The sequence below is a fragment of the Glycine max genome, chromosome 19 (assembly GCF_000004515.6).
Source record: "Glycine max cultivar Williams 82 chromosome 19, Glycine_max_v4.0, whole genome shotgun sequence".
Classification (NCBI taxonomy): domain Eukaryota; kingdom Viridiplantae; phylum Streptophyta; class Magnoliopsida; order Fabales; family Fabaceae; genus Glycine; species Glycine max.
This window is the reverse complement of record NC_038255.2, coordinates 29,848,227-29,865,293: the sequence shown is the minus strand read 5'-3', so window position 1 is coordinate 29,865,293 and position 17,067 is coordinate 29,848,227. Positions and strand designations below refer to the sequence as shown.

Sequence of the window (17,067 nt, the reverse complement as noted above, 5' to 3'; positions counted from 1 at the left end):
TGCATTGGAAATTAATGCTCTTAATCTACCTAATAAAAAACTTGTATTGAATAGTTAGAATATATATATATATATATATATATATATATATATATATATATATATATATATATATATATATATATATATATATATATATATATAGGGTTATTGAATGAAATAGATAATAACTTTATCAAATATATAAAAATATTTTTTTAAATCTTTTCCTGGCTTCCAGAAGAAAGGATGGCTTTCAGGGACAAATATACGGGGCAGCTGGGCTTTAGCTCCCCCACTTCCCTCAACTTTTTTTAATTATATATATAATAATATATTTTTAAAAAGTATTATTAAAAATATAATAATAATTACTGATATATATTAATTAGTAATAAATGTACTACTTTCAGTAAAAATAAAATCAGATAATATATACTTCCTTAGAATTGAAATATAAACAACAAAAACTAAATATGTGTAGAACTAAAATTTAAGAAAATTTTAATTAACTCCTATCTCTAAAATATTTTTATTTAGCTAGAGTTTTATTTTAAACAATTTTCTTTTTTTTCCTATGCAATTACATGTAAAGAGAACATTAGAAAATGAATTAACTTTTTTACTAAGACAATCAACATATTAAATGATGTAATTTTTTTATGGATGTGAGTTAGTTTTAGTTTTTACTTATATTTTCAGTTCGAAAAAACTACTAGTTAGTATATAATAATATATGCCACTTAATAATATATACCCCAACGGGAGTAAACTACTAATAAAAATAAAATAATATATATATTAATTAATAAATCTGATAATTATATATGTTATCGTTGATTATATATATATATATATATATATATATATATATATATATATTTAATACTGAAAAATACAATTTTTTTAATATTGTATATTGTTACTAATTAATAGATCTAATAAGAATAACATTTTTATATGTTTTTTCATCAATTATTGTTATCTAAGTTAACTATTACTACTAAAAAAACTTTTAATATTCTCAACTTAATGATTTTATGAAAATCGACGTTAATCGTGTGATAATATTTTTTTTTAAAATAAGATGTGATGATTAACATGAATTCTTTTTTTAAGAACTGATGTTAACAAATCGATTTCAACATTAATTTTTTAAGAACTGATGTTATCCAAGACTCACAACATCAATTTTTTTAAAATGCTAAAGATTTTCCATTTCAACATGGTTTTTTAAGATGGTGTTATAAATGCATAGACAACATGATTTTTAAAAAAAGACCCTCACACACAAGTACCCCCCTCTCTCTCTCTCGCAAATCCTAAGTCTCGCCGTCACCCTCGCACGCAACGTCGCTTTCTTCACTTTTACTTTTACTTCGAGGGAGGCCCAATTCTCGAGGCCCGGCAGAGGGAGCCGAGGAGGCCGCCAATCCTGCCCGTGCGGCCGTAGATGAGGAAGTTTAGGGGCTGGGCCGGTGTGGCGCCCTTGGCTGGGAAGCCCCAACACATATTTCCTACATCTGGAGCTGCTTAATTTTATGATTATTGCAATCTCAACTTAGCTTCTTTGTGGGCCATCTCCTAGACCGAATGATATGAACCCATTTCTTGGTGCGGCAATGGCTCAGGTAAGAAGTTGAAACTTAAACATCCAACTTTAACAGAGCATCTTATTCCATCTTTTATGATGGAAGTCAGAATAGTGTGCTAAAGAGAGTCGGTTCTGCAGCTTGTATGTGACAAGCTATAGTTTTCTATTTATTAACTTTTGGGGTCAAACATACTTTGTTATTTATAAAATATTGTGATAATTGTCTTATTGTTCAAAATTAGAGACTTACTGATGGTTACATCTTTTGGTTTTTTCCTTTTCTCCATTCAGCAAATATTGTGTTATTTCCATTCAGTTATTTGATCAATTCAAGCAGTGAAGGTTCAAGAAATCCAATAGCAGATAGCAGTCTTCAAGTGCTTCTTGTTCTCATTCATTATCATAAATGTCTTGTGAGTGAGGGCTACTCTGTCCTAAAGAATCAAGTATCTGCCTCTTCAGATTCTTTACCAAAAGAGAATACATATTTTTCTAACAACCCTTACTGCAGGGCCTTAGAGCGTGCAACTGATTGTGAATGTAATATATCTTTTCTCTTTTATATCTGTGTTCTTTTAATTGATTGGAAAGGCCTACAGTTTTTTAATCAATGCTTTAACTGCAGTGGATTGTGTAGATTTAGAGGGTAATGCACACAGTGACCAACTTGTAAAATTGCCTTTTGCACCGTTGTTTGATACCCTTGGCATGTGAGTATCAGGCTACCTGTATGTGTGGTTGACAATTGACTTACTGGATCTGTAGCAAACTTACTTTTGTTTATAGTTGAGTTATGCTATTCAAAATAGAATATACATGTTTTGCATATTATCATGATAAGATGGTAACTTCTGTTTTTTAAAAAATGAGATGATTAGAACATGTATCAATAATCAGTTGTAGGTGAATGAGTGAATCTTATAATGTCTGAGTGTTTGTTTCTTATATTTTTTCTGTTCATCCACTTGATAAGTGTCCTTCCTCTTTCTATCTCTTCCCGCCGCATGTAGATCAAGCAAGAATTCTTGGACTTGTTTCCATGTTGGACTTTTATATACATATGAAGTCATGGGTATTCATGTGGTATCCTAATTTTGTATTTTTATTTTTTAAGAACCACTCAATGAACCAGGTTGCTATTGCCTGCATTTTCTATTACTTTGCCACTCTATTTCTTTTAGTCACTTCTTTTTGTTCTAATATATAATTCAGAACATTCATGTTTATAATTCAGATAGTTATATACTTTTCAGTTAGCCTTGTAAGATTTTCATTTTTGGGGAAAAATTTCTGGGTTTATTTGGTTGTTAGTGCATTGTTGTTTTTAGGCCATGCCCATGTTCAAGCATACATTGAGTTAAACAGTCAATGCTCATAATAGTTGATCCAAATATTGGCTTCTTGTGTTTACTACTCTAACATATGTTTAGGAGTTGTAACTTACATCATCAGGGGAAGGATGTTTCTTAAATTTTGATTTGTGATATCTATTTGAGGAGAATAAAACTACCATGCAATGTAATCCATCTCTTTATAGTGTTGCTTTTCTACCCATTTTGATGTTTCATGGAGGAAATATAGTACCAAAACTCAGAGAACATAAAAGACATTCTCCAGATTTTTGAAGTTTACCATAAGCATTATATTGTACTAAGTTTTGTTGAAGGTGGTGCATCATAAGATTTATAGGACTGGTACAGGACTTATTAGTGTGTTGTTACTCCATTCTCCTAGTCCATTCATGCTAATCAAGTTTCTTTGTGTCTTGATGGAATTGGTTGTAAAGCCTCATACTAGATGAACAAATTTGGTGTTGATTTATTCTGTTGATCACACTAGCAACTCTATCCAGCAACATCACAACCAAGAATGTTGTGTCCTATTGAAGTATGCTCCAGATTTTCTCCCAATCTTTTTGTTTCCATTGGAATAAACATGAGATTTATTAGTAATATAGTCTAAACATTGTTTTTATTTTTCCTGTAAATAAGATCCTAATTAATATGTTTGTTGGTATTGTAGATTTTAGGCAAAGGGAGCAAAAAAGTACTTGGAATGATTTGCAATGGCCCAACCAGGCTTCAGCGTTTGCTCACTCTCCTAGAGAGTATCCTTCACAATTTCCTTATCTTTACATTTACTTGACCTATCATTTAATTTTTCATGAATTTTCTTTAACCAAACTTTTAAAGCTGGGTCAACCCAAGCAACAAGGTTGACTGCTGCTCGTCAGATAGCAAAATCACACCCTCAACACTTGACCAGTCTTCTTAAGAAGGTATCAACTTTTATAAAGTTCTATTCCCACTGTTTTGTTGTAATATGTTCAGTTTATGTCATATTTATGAATTGTATTCATTGCATGTCAATTATCTTAATGACTGTGATGTAAAAACAAAATTGGTAATGTACTTATTCTCTTTCATCACCATCACTCTCTTTGATCAAAAACTTAAAACCATTTCTTGACCTGCCCCTAATAGTTAAAGCATTTGGAATAATTTCTTGACATATTTTTGTAGCCACTTTCATACAGTAAACAAGAATTCAAGAGCTTGATGCTTGCTTGCTGCTCCTTTTTCCTTAGTATTATTTATAATAAAATTTCAGCATAAGGTGATGACTGCCTGCTCTTGAGTAAGGGCATGTTAGAGTTGAATTGCATCCAATAACTTGATTTAATTTAATTTCAACACAATGTTTTGAAAATAATAGCTAATATGATATAAAAAGAGATAAAGAAAAATAAAGAGTATTAAGTGTATGCATATATGTATCATTACTCTAAAAGTAAGCAAGCAATCGTTTTTTATTTTCTCAGTTAGTACTAGAGTTTTCTTCCTTTTTGTGTGATAAAATGTTTTTCTTCTGCCATGAGAATAAAATCTGTGTTGTATTGTATCTTGGACCACCACACACTGGGTTAAATTTGAGAAGATTGATTGAATTTGAGTTGTCTTAATTACAGTTACACTTACAACTCAACTAATGGTTTCCTATATATAATATATAATATAATTGAAACAATATGTGAGTAATCGAAAAAAAAAGGAAACAAAAAGTGGCATGCCTCATTTGTGATGCTTGAGGAATTAACAAGGGCTTGAGAAGGATTTGACAGGGTTATGACTTATAATTCACCTTGTCATTTGAGTAAATTTTTAGCATCAAAACAGGTTTTAAAGCTTATGCTGGCATTCCTATCGCTGCTATCACGGTCTTGTTGAAAATTCTTGAAACTTTATAAGCAATTTTTATGATTGAGTTTTGATATAATTAATATAGGTTATTAATTTTCACTTTATTCTTTTTTTTTTACAAAAATTGTAAAATTATTAATTAAAAGTTATAATAAAGTAATTTCCATGTCTTACCATGTATTAATTCATGTTCTTACTATTTTATAGCATCGTTATTTTATATAGAACTTTTTTATAAAAAAAAAACTTGAAAAAACTTTTTTTAACAATGGCAATATTTACAAGTATCGTTAATGATAGTTTATAAATTATTACATCCATTTTAAAGAAATTATTTTTTAACATAATTCAATACTTCTAATAAAATATTAAATTTCTTTTAATTAGTATTTATTTCAGGATCTTTAATTCTAGAATAACAAAACCAAAACTATCAATATCAATTTTACACTCACTAAAACTCAAAATTGTGTCATATTAATTGAAGACTTAATAAATGCCCTACAAAATATATATTTTTAAATTACATAATGTTACTAATGAATTAATTACAAATATATTAAATTTAATCATCTGATAATTTAACTTAAAAGAAAAAATAATATATATATATATATATATATATATATATGTATATATTTAATGTTGTTTGAAAATAGTTTTCCCTACTTTTATTACGTTGAATACATTTGTTGAAAGATATTTACTCTGTTCCTTGACAGCTTTGATATGAACAAGGTGCTTGAATTTGGAGCCTTATTAGCATCAGGAGGACAGGTAAAATTATTTCTTGTTACTATCTAAACTTTATATTTTTTCTGGTCAGTGTACTCTCTATGCATACAAACACAAACACACGGATTATCAGTTGTTGCTGATATTTCGAGATTTTAACATAGCATTCACTTTATGTCCAGTAAGTGCAAATGAAATGATGACTTCTAACTAAGTTGATGATTGCTAAACATGTATGGCTTATTCTTATTATCTACTCTACTTGATGTAAATGGACATTTGTTATTAGAGTAATGTAGGTGATTTGGTGGCAATGACATTTTATTATGGGGTTTAATCAAAAGAGGACAAGTCATAGCTGCTTAATGCTTTGGTGCTCCTTCTACTTTCTGGTAGGAGTGTAAGTTGTTATACTATTTTGTAATGACCCCAAATCCCAGTCTCCGAGTTCTATATTATATCCTAAGTCTGAGCTGCCATTCTCTTGGAATTCTAGTTTGGATGGTTGTGTATTAGGAATATCACCCACTTAATTTGCTCACCATAACAGTTCCAAACACAGTTTATTAACATTAAATTAATCTGATATAATGGTAAACACTCACTTGTTTTTTTGCTGAGCTTGAGCTATGTCTGTGAATGTAAAGCTGGACCGATCAATTTTATGGTGTAGAATGTTTTTTATGCGGTGGCTTAGTTTGTGCATGAATGAAGTCTTTAAGATTGTGCTGAGGTATATATATACTAACTTTTTCATCTGTTATCTTCTCTCTTATTTTAATAACCGGATAATGTAGTTGTTGTGCCTGTGATATTTTCTCTTCTCTTGTATGACATTTTTCAATAGTATATATTTAGGGACTGATTTAATTAGCACAATGATCCCACCATCTCATTTATCTTCATTAAAAACAAATATTTAGAACCTTGTTAATCTTGCAGGAACTAGACAATACATGTCACGAAAACAATTGGGTTCTACCAGCTTATCATTTATACCATGCAGATGGTAAGACTATCAAATTTAGCCAAAATACATGAGCAGCATAAATTCTCTTCATGAATCAAGTTATGGACTATTAAATTTAATTTAATTAGGTATAATTAGGATTTAACCATTGCACTTTTTTGTTGACCTTATTAATGGCCAGCAGTTATTCATGTGTCAATTGTAATTTGCGTGAAATGATCTCATTAATTGTGCACAAGTGTGTGCATATATTATTTGAGAGTTCTCCGTAATTTAATTTGACTTCTTTAATTTTACTTCTTGGATAAGATATTTCAAATAACTTACAATATTCCATATGCCTTAATTTCACATATTCAGTCATTGGGGCTTGGCCAAGGTGGGAAAGATTGATGCCTTGTTCTTTCTTGGACATATGATAGTGTGACTATTTATATTAATTGATGATATAAGAAAATACCAAATATTTTTAATAGAATTGCATTAAATTTTTTGTTTAAGCTTTTAATATGTCTTTTAAAACCACAGGAAGCGAAATAAAGAGAATAGATCATTTTTGTTAGAAAGGACATTCTACATTGATTATGTAATAAACGATATAAAAAGTGACTATACAATATTCGAGTCAGAAAAATTCAATGTGAAAATGATACTTTCTACATCAGTATGACAAAATCGATGTTGTAAGTACTATATAATATTGATTTTGGTAGAATCAATGTAGAAAATGTTTTTTCTACATCAATTTTGACATAACCAATGTAGATTGTGGTTTTCAACAACGGTTTTGGTCAAAATGATGTTGTTTTTGCATATTTTGTATTTTTTGGTATATTTCTTATTATATGACATCGATTTTTATAAAAATCAATATTGTATAGTAAATTTCAACATTGATTTTCATAACTAATGTTAAAATCGATAATTTTAACGATAGTAATTTCAACATCATAACTGAGATTGAAAGTCTATAATAATCAATGTTCAAAGTCTATTTTCTAGTTGTGAAATGAATTTGTATAAGAAAATTGTTATTGTTATAGATTATAAATGTCTTGTATGTATGCAAAGCTATAAGAATTGAACTATTTCTAATATGACATGATTTATTAAAGCAAGATTGGAATCAGAAATTGATGAAGATTATAAGAATTGAATCTAAAATGCATAAGATCTCATCGTGACATGCAAATATCATAGCAAATGGTATATGTCCTTTTAGAGTAAAACCGTGAAAGTAAAATCTCCTATTGGTTAAAAATGAATAAGTTGAGTATAATATAAGTGAAAAAAATTTATAAATTTATTAATTTAAAATTTTGAATTAAAGTAAAATACCAAATTGACTTATGTATTTGATTTGCTCAATAATTTGTTGGTGAAAAATCTATCCACAAACCTATCTTTTTAGACTCTTACCCTCATTTGCCTTTTTTTTTTTTTTTTTTCCATTTCCACTCACCAAGGGTAATTTATTCGTCCCACCCTCTCTGATTTGTCATTTCCATTTTGACTCATGGAAAAACGGTTCCACATACATACAATTTTCTGTTTTTTGGTCGTATTTTCAATTTTTCACCATCTACTGCGTTTGTTTTATTCGCCGCATTTGTACCCCTTCCCGTTACTGCCATCAATCTTTCTTTCATGAAATCCATTCTCCACGCTATGGGACCCACCGGTCTGAAGATGTTGTGCTTCTTCTAGCAATGAATCCGAATTTGACAGATGGCAATTGATGAGGACGTTAAAATATCCTCAATAGGTGAGTGCATGATGGTCAAAGGTGTAGTTTCTTTTTTTAGTTCAGCATCATTGTACATAGGGTGTTTTCACATAACGATCGACATACAATAGCGGGGGAACTAATTTTCGATGAAATGGAATATCAATTAAGCAATAACTTTATTATTTTAAAATTAAATAATAGTTAGTTAATGAAAAGATAATTTAACAGAATTTTTTTATTTATTTATTTTTCTTAAAAGTATTTTTTTAAAAAAAGTTTAATTGCTCGTTTAGTCCCTATAGTTTCATCATTTATATCTTTTAGTCATTATAGTTTTAAAATGATTTTTAATTCCTATAATTTATATTTTAATTCTTACTTAATCCTTATAATTTGAAAGTGATCTTTTTAGTTCCTGTAATTTATATTTTAATTCTCTTTTACTCATTACCATCAAAATATGAGTAATATTAACAATTAAAATTAACTACAAAAATATTAACAAATAATTTGTAATTAAGTTATCGAAAGATAATTTGTAATAAAAAATAGTTGATAATTTATAACTAATTATTTTTATATTTTTTTAGTAAGGATTAAAAGGTAATTAAAATATAAATTATAGAAACTAAAAAATCACTTCCAAATTATAGGAACTACAAAAAATTAAAATACAAATGATAAGAACTAAAAAATATACTTTTAAATTATAGGGATTAAATGAGAATTAAAATATAAATTATACAAAATAAAAAATTATTTTTAAACTATAAAAATAAAAAAATATAAATTGCAAAATTATAGGAATCAAACAAATAATTTAATAAAAAAAACTTAGTTAAACAAACCAATTAAAGAAGAGAAATTAGATTTAATTCTGATATGACACTGTTTAGGAGATATAAAGAGTTTTATGATTAATTCTGAATTGAGAATTAAATCTTGTAACCAATCAAACGACTCAAACTTATAAAAATACTTAATATCTCACTCTAAAACAAAAAATTCTAATTACTATGGATATAAAAAAAAGGGTGCAGTTAACGGCAAATTTACTGTAGGGGTTACTTTTAAAAACTAATTACGAAAGAGGGTCTGTTTTTAAACTTTTTACGAAAGGTCTGATCCTCAATGGATGCCGCCAGAAGAACTGACGTTGTTGGAGGGTGCCGCCAGTCACACAAGCTCAGCATGTCCCGCTTGTGCCACTAGCGACACCCTCTAGTATGTCGCCAATTCTTCTGACGACATCCATTGTGGAACAGACCCTTTTCATAAAAAGTTTAAAAACAGATCCTCTTTCGTAATTATTAGTTTTTAAAAGTAACTTCCTATAGTAAATTTACCTGCAGTTAACCTACTAACATGTGACAGTGACACTTCTGTAACAGGTTCAACTTTGGCCTTATACTGCCAAAGGAGATTTCTGCCGCGCGCGGTCCAAATGGGACTATGGGAGGCTTTCGACATTAGCCTCAGAGATAGTCTCATCTCTAGAATCCCAAGTTCGGAGACTGAGAGGATAATCCATTGCCCCACAATCATAGAAAAATCTGTGCTTGCCTTTTCATATTAAAAAGATCCATCAATGTCATGACTCATGCATACGTGTTTATAGATGTGCATAGATTTGATTTTGAATTAATTTTATTTTATAAAATTGATTTTAAATAAATGCAAAAATTTAAGAATCATCATTTTTTGCATAATAGATATTAGAACATTAATTATAAAATAATTGCTGTTTGAAATCTTTTAATCAGAATTGATTTAGGTATGCAATTACTTGAATGGATTTCAATCCCTATGTAAAATTTTCTTAGACATTTCTGTATTATAAATAATTCATGATATTGATATTGATATATACATCAATGATTTTAAAATAAATAACTACGTTTTCATCAATTTTTTGTACGATAAATTATAGTAATTAAAATTTTTGCATGATGTATTATTAGCATCTATAATATACCAGGAAGGACTACATACTGTCATGTTGTAAACCACACACTGCCACGTTGTAAACAAGCATTTAAACCAAAAAAAAAGAATATATAATATTATAATTTTTGCTAAATAACAGATCAACCAAAATGTGTAAGTTGAATACTGCATTTGGTTCATCTAAGTCACAATTTTGTCTTCGAGAGGCTGAACATAAGCTTGCTTGAGTTTTGACTTTAGTAAATAAGCCTCTAATTGAAAGGTGGAATAGTGAGATATGGATTTTAACAGCCATAAAAAACTATTATTCAGTCAATAATGACGGTCAGTCATGGCTAAACTTCTGTTTTGAAGACTTCGGGGGCAATTTTAATGACTTGCAGGTTTCTCTAAAACCAAAAAAACACCCTTGTACATTGATGGTTGGTTGAAGAGATATCGAACCGAAAGATACGTGAACCTAGTTCCCTCTTTGCCAAAGAGAAGGATCTTAATGGAAGAAAATGTTAGCTCATAGACTTGAGCTTTTATGGATCCATAAGCCCCTAAAAGTAGCTTTAGAGGTGACTTGGTATATTTTTTATTTATAGTTAAAATTATTGTACACGTGTTTCAATATAAATCTAACAAATAAAATAAAATAAAAACAAAAATAATAGTTGTGATACTTTTTTCTCAAAACTAATTTTTCAACTTATTTGCAAACACACTCAGTTTACTGATTTGAATTTTGATCCATGTTTGAGAAGTACCATACACAATGATCTAAGGATAAAATCAAGTGTGACCAACACTAAACATAACTAATTTTTTAATATGGAATCAAACATATATTTCGGATGGAGTCCCCAATAAAACTTCCAAAAAAAATTCCGAATAATGAAAAGTAAGTAAGTTTTGAAATTTCTTAGATATTTTTAAAGTAAAGGATTTTCTTATTGTATATCACTAAATGTTTACCACTATATAATTATACAACAACAACGCCTTATCTCGATTATATATATATATATATATTCCTTTTTCAGGAGGGGAGCATTTATGTGAGTATTCAATCATCTAGTATATGAGAAATTTAAGGTATAATGAATAGTCAAACGGGGAGCGCTTCTCACACTGCAAGTAATAACTTCAGCTATATTTTCTAGAGCAAAAATATATAACACTTTTTTTTTTGTCTATATTGCATTGTTTCCTTCCTTTTCGTATTTTATCTACCGTTTTAATTTGTTTCATCTTCCTTTTTTTTTTTTTGGTTTTGAGTATAGATCTTCTCCAATATTTAACAGTTTCAATAAGTGAGATACATACAAATGAGTGAAATGATAAAAAAAAAAAAGGTTTAATTACTCATTTAAATGATATAATTGCATAAACTTTATCATTTATTTCTTATACTTAATCATTCATTTTAGTTCCTACAATATTATTTTTAATCTCTTATATTATTTTTAATCTCTTTTAGTCCCTATGAATTTAGATTGTAGGAAAAAAAGTGATAAAATGGTATGTATAGGAGATTGTAGGGACAAAAAGGATAAAATGATATGTATATATAGGTACTGAAAGAGATTAAAAATAGTGTGGGATTGACTAATCGAGAACGGTCTCCAAGCACATGGCAACTTACCTGTAAATGATCAACTGAGTATCAATCCATAGGCACATGTTGACTTATACCTATAACTGACTATCACTAACCTTGTATTGTTAGCCAACTAGGCACTCGAGACCATTAGAACATGGTGACATACTGAGTAGCGCACCATGTGTCTAACCTGTCAGAGACACACAATAACACATTTGTACTAGGTATGAAGATAACAGGATTATACATACATAGATGCATGGTCCTCGAGAGCCAATGCCATCAGGACACATATAAAGAGTTTTCAAAGACATCTTGTATAAATAGAGGTGAACTTCATTTCTCACCTTAGGTTCATGGTTAGGTAGAGCTGGGGAGGGGACAAGAAGAGTTGTTGAGCCTTGGGGCAGCTCCTCCTCTCTCTTCGGAGTCTTTCGACATGAACATTGAAGCCCATCGTTGGTTGGGTCTTCAAAAAAATCTTGCAACAACCATCATTGAAGAATTTTCTGCCATAAAAAACCTCATTTTGTAGATTCAACCTTATAAACTGATTAGTCATGGTCACCATGAGGAATAGGAATGCAAATAGGGACAAGCTAGGTTGGAGCCAAAATAGCTCATGATGGAGTAGATGACAACCCACTTTTGCCAAAACGTACTACTACAAGTAGTCAAGAGTATGCGTAACAAAAAAAAAAAGCTCAACATTAAATTAAGAAAGCAAGTCAAAGCCAAAGTCTAACTAAGGAGCGTCATCGATCATAAAGCCTTGCAAGAGGCTTGAGAAAGAAAGGAAGCCTTACGTTGGCAACTTGAAGAGTTAACAAACAACATATGATGAATTGCAACCCTTCTCGGAATAAAGTGACCGAGTTGCAATAAAGACTTAATGAGGAACACTTTTGATGATACTGAAAATCCATAGGTGCATCTTTGGGCATTTCAAACTCAAACATGCATAGGCAGGGATGATGACATAATAATCAGTTGCATAGATTTCTCGACCACCCTTAGGGACATTGTCATCAAGTAGCTTTCGAGCTTGCCTCCCTGATTTATTGCCATTTTTTCAAAGAGTTTACAAAGGAGTTCGAATCCGAGTTACTATAAGCAAAGCTAAAAATGCTTGAAGTGGCCAACTTGTTTGACAGTCAAGTCATTGTCAAAGGTTCCAACATGAAAGAGATCTGTAAAAAGGTTAGACGACTTTTTTGATGGTTGAGTTGTTCTCAAGAGACATGCAACATAAAAGAGATATGTGTAGACCACTCCGATCTCAATTTGCTGTTAACAAAGCCAAAAGGCTTGAAATGATCGACTTGTTTGTTGGCTGAATCATGTTCTAGAGACCTTCTAGCACGAAAGAGATTTATGCATGTACCAAGAAATATGTAGAGGATGAATATAATACAGACAAACAAAGAAAAGTTAATAGTGAACTAACACAATCATTTACAAAGAGGTGTCTTACCAACCCACCGAAAGTCGACTTTCTTTAACTGGAATGTAATGAAGAAACCTGTAAGTGTTGGGATTTTGACAAGATTATCAAATCGCTCCTCAAGTAACATAGTAGTAAGATATCGTCTTCATAGGGACTTGAGCGATAAATGGGTAATTCTTAGTGAATTAAATAAAATGTGAGATTAAAATAATTTAATAACCAAAATTAAAGACAATTGCATAGAAATTAAAAGAGAATAAGGAAAGAAACCTGGTTTGAGAATTTTATCAAACACTTGTTATGCATAGTAAATTGGAGTAATATCAATGAAAGAAATCATCATGGTTTATTTCATTGGACTTTCTAACATGAATTCACTATGTATTCCTATTCATTTAAGCTTATGTTATCATCAACCCACAATTTTACCCAAACCTTAATTCCTTAAGTAGAAGGACCTAAATCCCTTTATCATACTATCAATCCTTTGAATTAGCATAACTAAATGATTAGCATTAAGAAAAAAGGTTTAATGATAACTAATCCAGGGGGAGAGTTAGCTACTCATAGTCGGGGAGAAGCTTTTGATGGAGGAATAATGGAGGATGTATCCAAAGTCATCACCATATCTCAAGTTTATTTCACTCTCTCGAATGTCCAAAGTGAGGAACCTTAGACTAGGACAAAACATCCTTATTTAAAGCTATAGGCTAAATAGAATTTAAGCCCAAAAGACAACAAAATGAAAAATGAAAATAAAAATCTCACAGGTCATAGTCATGGGTTGACTAGGTGCATGCCTCCCCAAGAGTTGTTCTCATTTATGAAATTCAATTTGTTTAGCTTTTAATCACAAGGGTGACCAGGGTTACATCCCCCATGATCTTTTATGATTTCTTCTTAGCTTTAAGGCATAAAAAATTCTCCCAAAATAGCTAATTGTGGACTCTCATTTGCATGATCCGAGCTTTAACAATGTTCCTACAAAACATAAGAAAACAACCCAAAGATCAAGCAACAAAGGTATAAACTTAAAATCCTAATCAACAATAAAAACACAAAGGCATGGACTGCAATAAATGGTCAACTCATCATCAAGCATGGTATCAAAACAAATTCTTGATCAACCCAGTTCAAACATAATGTGATGCTCACACAAAAGATTCAAGTGACCATTCATCAAAAGACTAGTCTGGAAGACAAAGAAAGCAAAGAACCACCAATGTTCCTTGGTCCTTACAAAGTGTATCACTCAATCACACAACACAAGTAAGTGTAGCTCTCAAACAACACATTGAAATCACACATATTGATTTTGCTTTTCATTTCTCAAAATTTCACAATCAACACACACGCAAGCAAGGATCACTAAGGACTTTATTGGCTTGTAATGTGGTTGGGCTAATAAACAAAAATTATTTTTCTTGGGATTCAGAGAACCTAGAGAATATGAGAACAAAAAGTAAGTGGAATCTCAATCAATCTCACCAATTAGAAGAAAGTTGATTCCAAATTTTCTCATTAACTCAAACCACTTATTTGCTTTCACCAAGATCCCACTTTTTAATTTTGTCTTTTTTTTTTTTTACTCATTGCGGGACAGAGGTGAGACACCTTTTTTTAATAATGAACTATGACACTATGATTTCCTTAGAACACCCTTCTTCATAACACTTTTAGGTGTTTGGTAAGACAACCCAAACTTAATATTGGGCCTTACCTCTCAAACTTCTCTCCTATTCCTAGGATTGGGATATATATATATATATATGCTCAAAGATATAATATTATTGATTGATATAGAACGAATTCATACTCAAAAATTTGAATTATCCATTGACTTATTAAATACTACAAATATATACTTGAAAGTAAGTATTATTGACAAATATATTAAATATTTTGAAGCTTAGTTATCAACAAACAAATTATACGAAGACACATTATAACATCCTTGATTATTGACTTCTTGGTGACTCACACACATATGAATACATATGATTATATACTCGAATACTTGATTATTGACCGAGATATAAAACCCTATACAAATACGCATCAATATGCAATTATTTACTGACATATCAAATGTTGTATGAATACAAATATAAACTTAGTAGCCCAAAATTATTGATCAACATATGAAACTTATACTCATAAATTTTCAAAGATTGGCCAGCATAACCAAATACTTTAAAGGTTCAAACTATTTGAGCAACTTACTTATTTTGAAGAACAACACATGTTGGGATAAAACATCCTATTAAATTGCATGGAGACTAATACACAAATGAATAACTAACCATGTCTTTTTTATGAGAATCCTGAAACTGGCCAAATACAGGCTAAAGGCCCAAGTGGAGAAGGACGAAGGCCCAAGTGGAGAAGGACAAAGCCCCCGAGTGGAGAAGGATGAAGGAAGAGACACTATCAAGACTATTAATTGTTGTTGAAGGCCCAGATTAATTTGAAGTCCCATAATAAATATGTTCTATTAGATGATGTGATCCTAACTAGGAGCGGATCGCTTGATACAGGCTACGGAGATTTGGATGACGCCACTTCCAGTGAAGGAAGATAAGTCAAGGTAGACGCCACTTCCGATGAAGGAAGATAAGTCAGGGTAGACGCCACAAGGATTACCTTGATAAGTCTAAGATTGGTTCAACAAGGAACCTAGAGAGAAGCTCTCACCAAATTTTATCAAATGCCAAAAGTCCCCTTTATTGAAAACAAAAACCAATACTTATAGTGTATATGAACAAAAAGATAAAAATAGACACGAGCCTTCAAAATAGTTTGGGCTAAAAAATTATAAATAAAAAAATAGAACATATTTATTATGGGCCTTCAAATTAATTTGGGCCTTCAACAACAATTAATAGTCTTGATAGTGTCTCTGCCTTTGGGCCTTCATCCTTCTCCACTTGGGCCTTCATCCTTCTCCACTCGGGGGCTTTATCCTTCTCCACTTGGGCCTTTAGCCTGTATTTGGCCAGTTTCAAGATTCTCATCACTTTCCCAAAGTATTTATGATGAAATTGGTCTTATTATGATAAAAGGACAACTTGGATATAATATTATTAAATCAATCTTTTTATTTTCGACAAATTAAACCAATCATTTATAAAACAACAATCGAGTCAAAGCTAAAAATGACTGAGTCAATCTCTTTATAACAAATGAAAATCAATAAATCACATTCGCAAATTGCCAAATTGATATGCGAAGTACACAATTGATCACACAATATTCCAATAGAAATAGAAACTGGCATAAGTATGATATAAAACCCAAAAAATTTCCTTTTACTAAATATAAATGTTTGGAAAAATTCATAGTCACGATTAAGTTTGCAAAATCTATTTTAGAGTGCGATGACCAATTCAATCAAGTCTACAAAAAAAAGTTAGTGATGGAAAAAAATGACCTAATAATGGAAAATCACGACTAGATGGTAAAAAATTTGTGGCTGAACTTACGACAGTGTTATCAAACTAGATTTAGCCCATTTGATTGAACCGTAAGTTAGGAATGTGGCTGGGTTGAGTTGTTCAATAGATGGGTGAAACTTAGAGTCCAAAAAACCATTATTTAGTTGGCCTACTGGGGGTTGGTTTTGTGCACACAACCCAAGGTACCAACTATCGTAGTGCTAATGGGAAAGCTTTTACACACGACTTAAGACATCACATGCAATTGTAGGTTCGTAGGTGGCATTTTTTTTTCTTTTTTGGTATTTCAGTTTTGTTTTTATTTTTCTAAATAGATGTCACACACAAGGTTATTTTAATTAGGTTAAATTGTAATTTTTGTTCCACTAGTTTTCTAAATTCATATTTTATTCTTCCTAATTTTTAATTGTAACATTTGGTCCC

At 30.5% G+C, this 17,067-nt stretch overlaps 1 long non-coding RNA gene across 5 annotated transcripts; it reads left to right on the top strand.

Annotated features, from left to right (window-relative positions):
• The first annotated feature begins 1,234 nt into the window (after positions 1 to 1,234).
• LOC102662680 (uncharacterized) lies at positions 1,235 to 6,769 on the top strand. 5 transcript variants are annotated; one of them, XR_419864.4, is made up of 8 exons: positions 1,238 to 1,610; positions 1,865 to 2,113; positions 2,199 to 2,283; positions 3,360 to 3,460; positions 3,596 to 3,680; positions 3,766 to 3,851; positions 5,496 to 5,550; positions 6,451 to 6,769. It is a non-coding gene; the product is annotated as an uncharacterized lncRNA (long non-coding RNA). The 5 variants fall into 5 exon arrangements; XR_005890082.1 differs by having other exon boundaries at positions 1,235 to 1,610; positions 1,865 to 1,986; positions 2,085 to 3,460; XR_005890081.1 differs by having other exon boundaries at positions 1,235 to 1,610; positions 2,199 to 3,460.
• Positions 6,770 to 17,067: the final 10,298 nt, after the last annotated feature.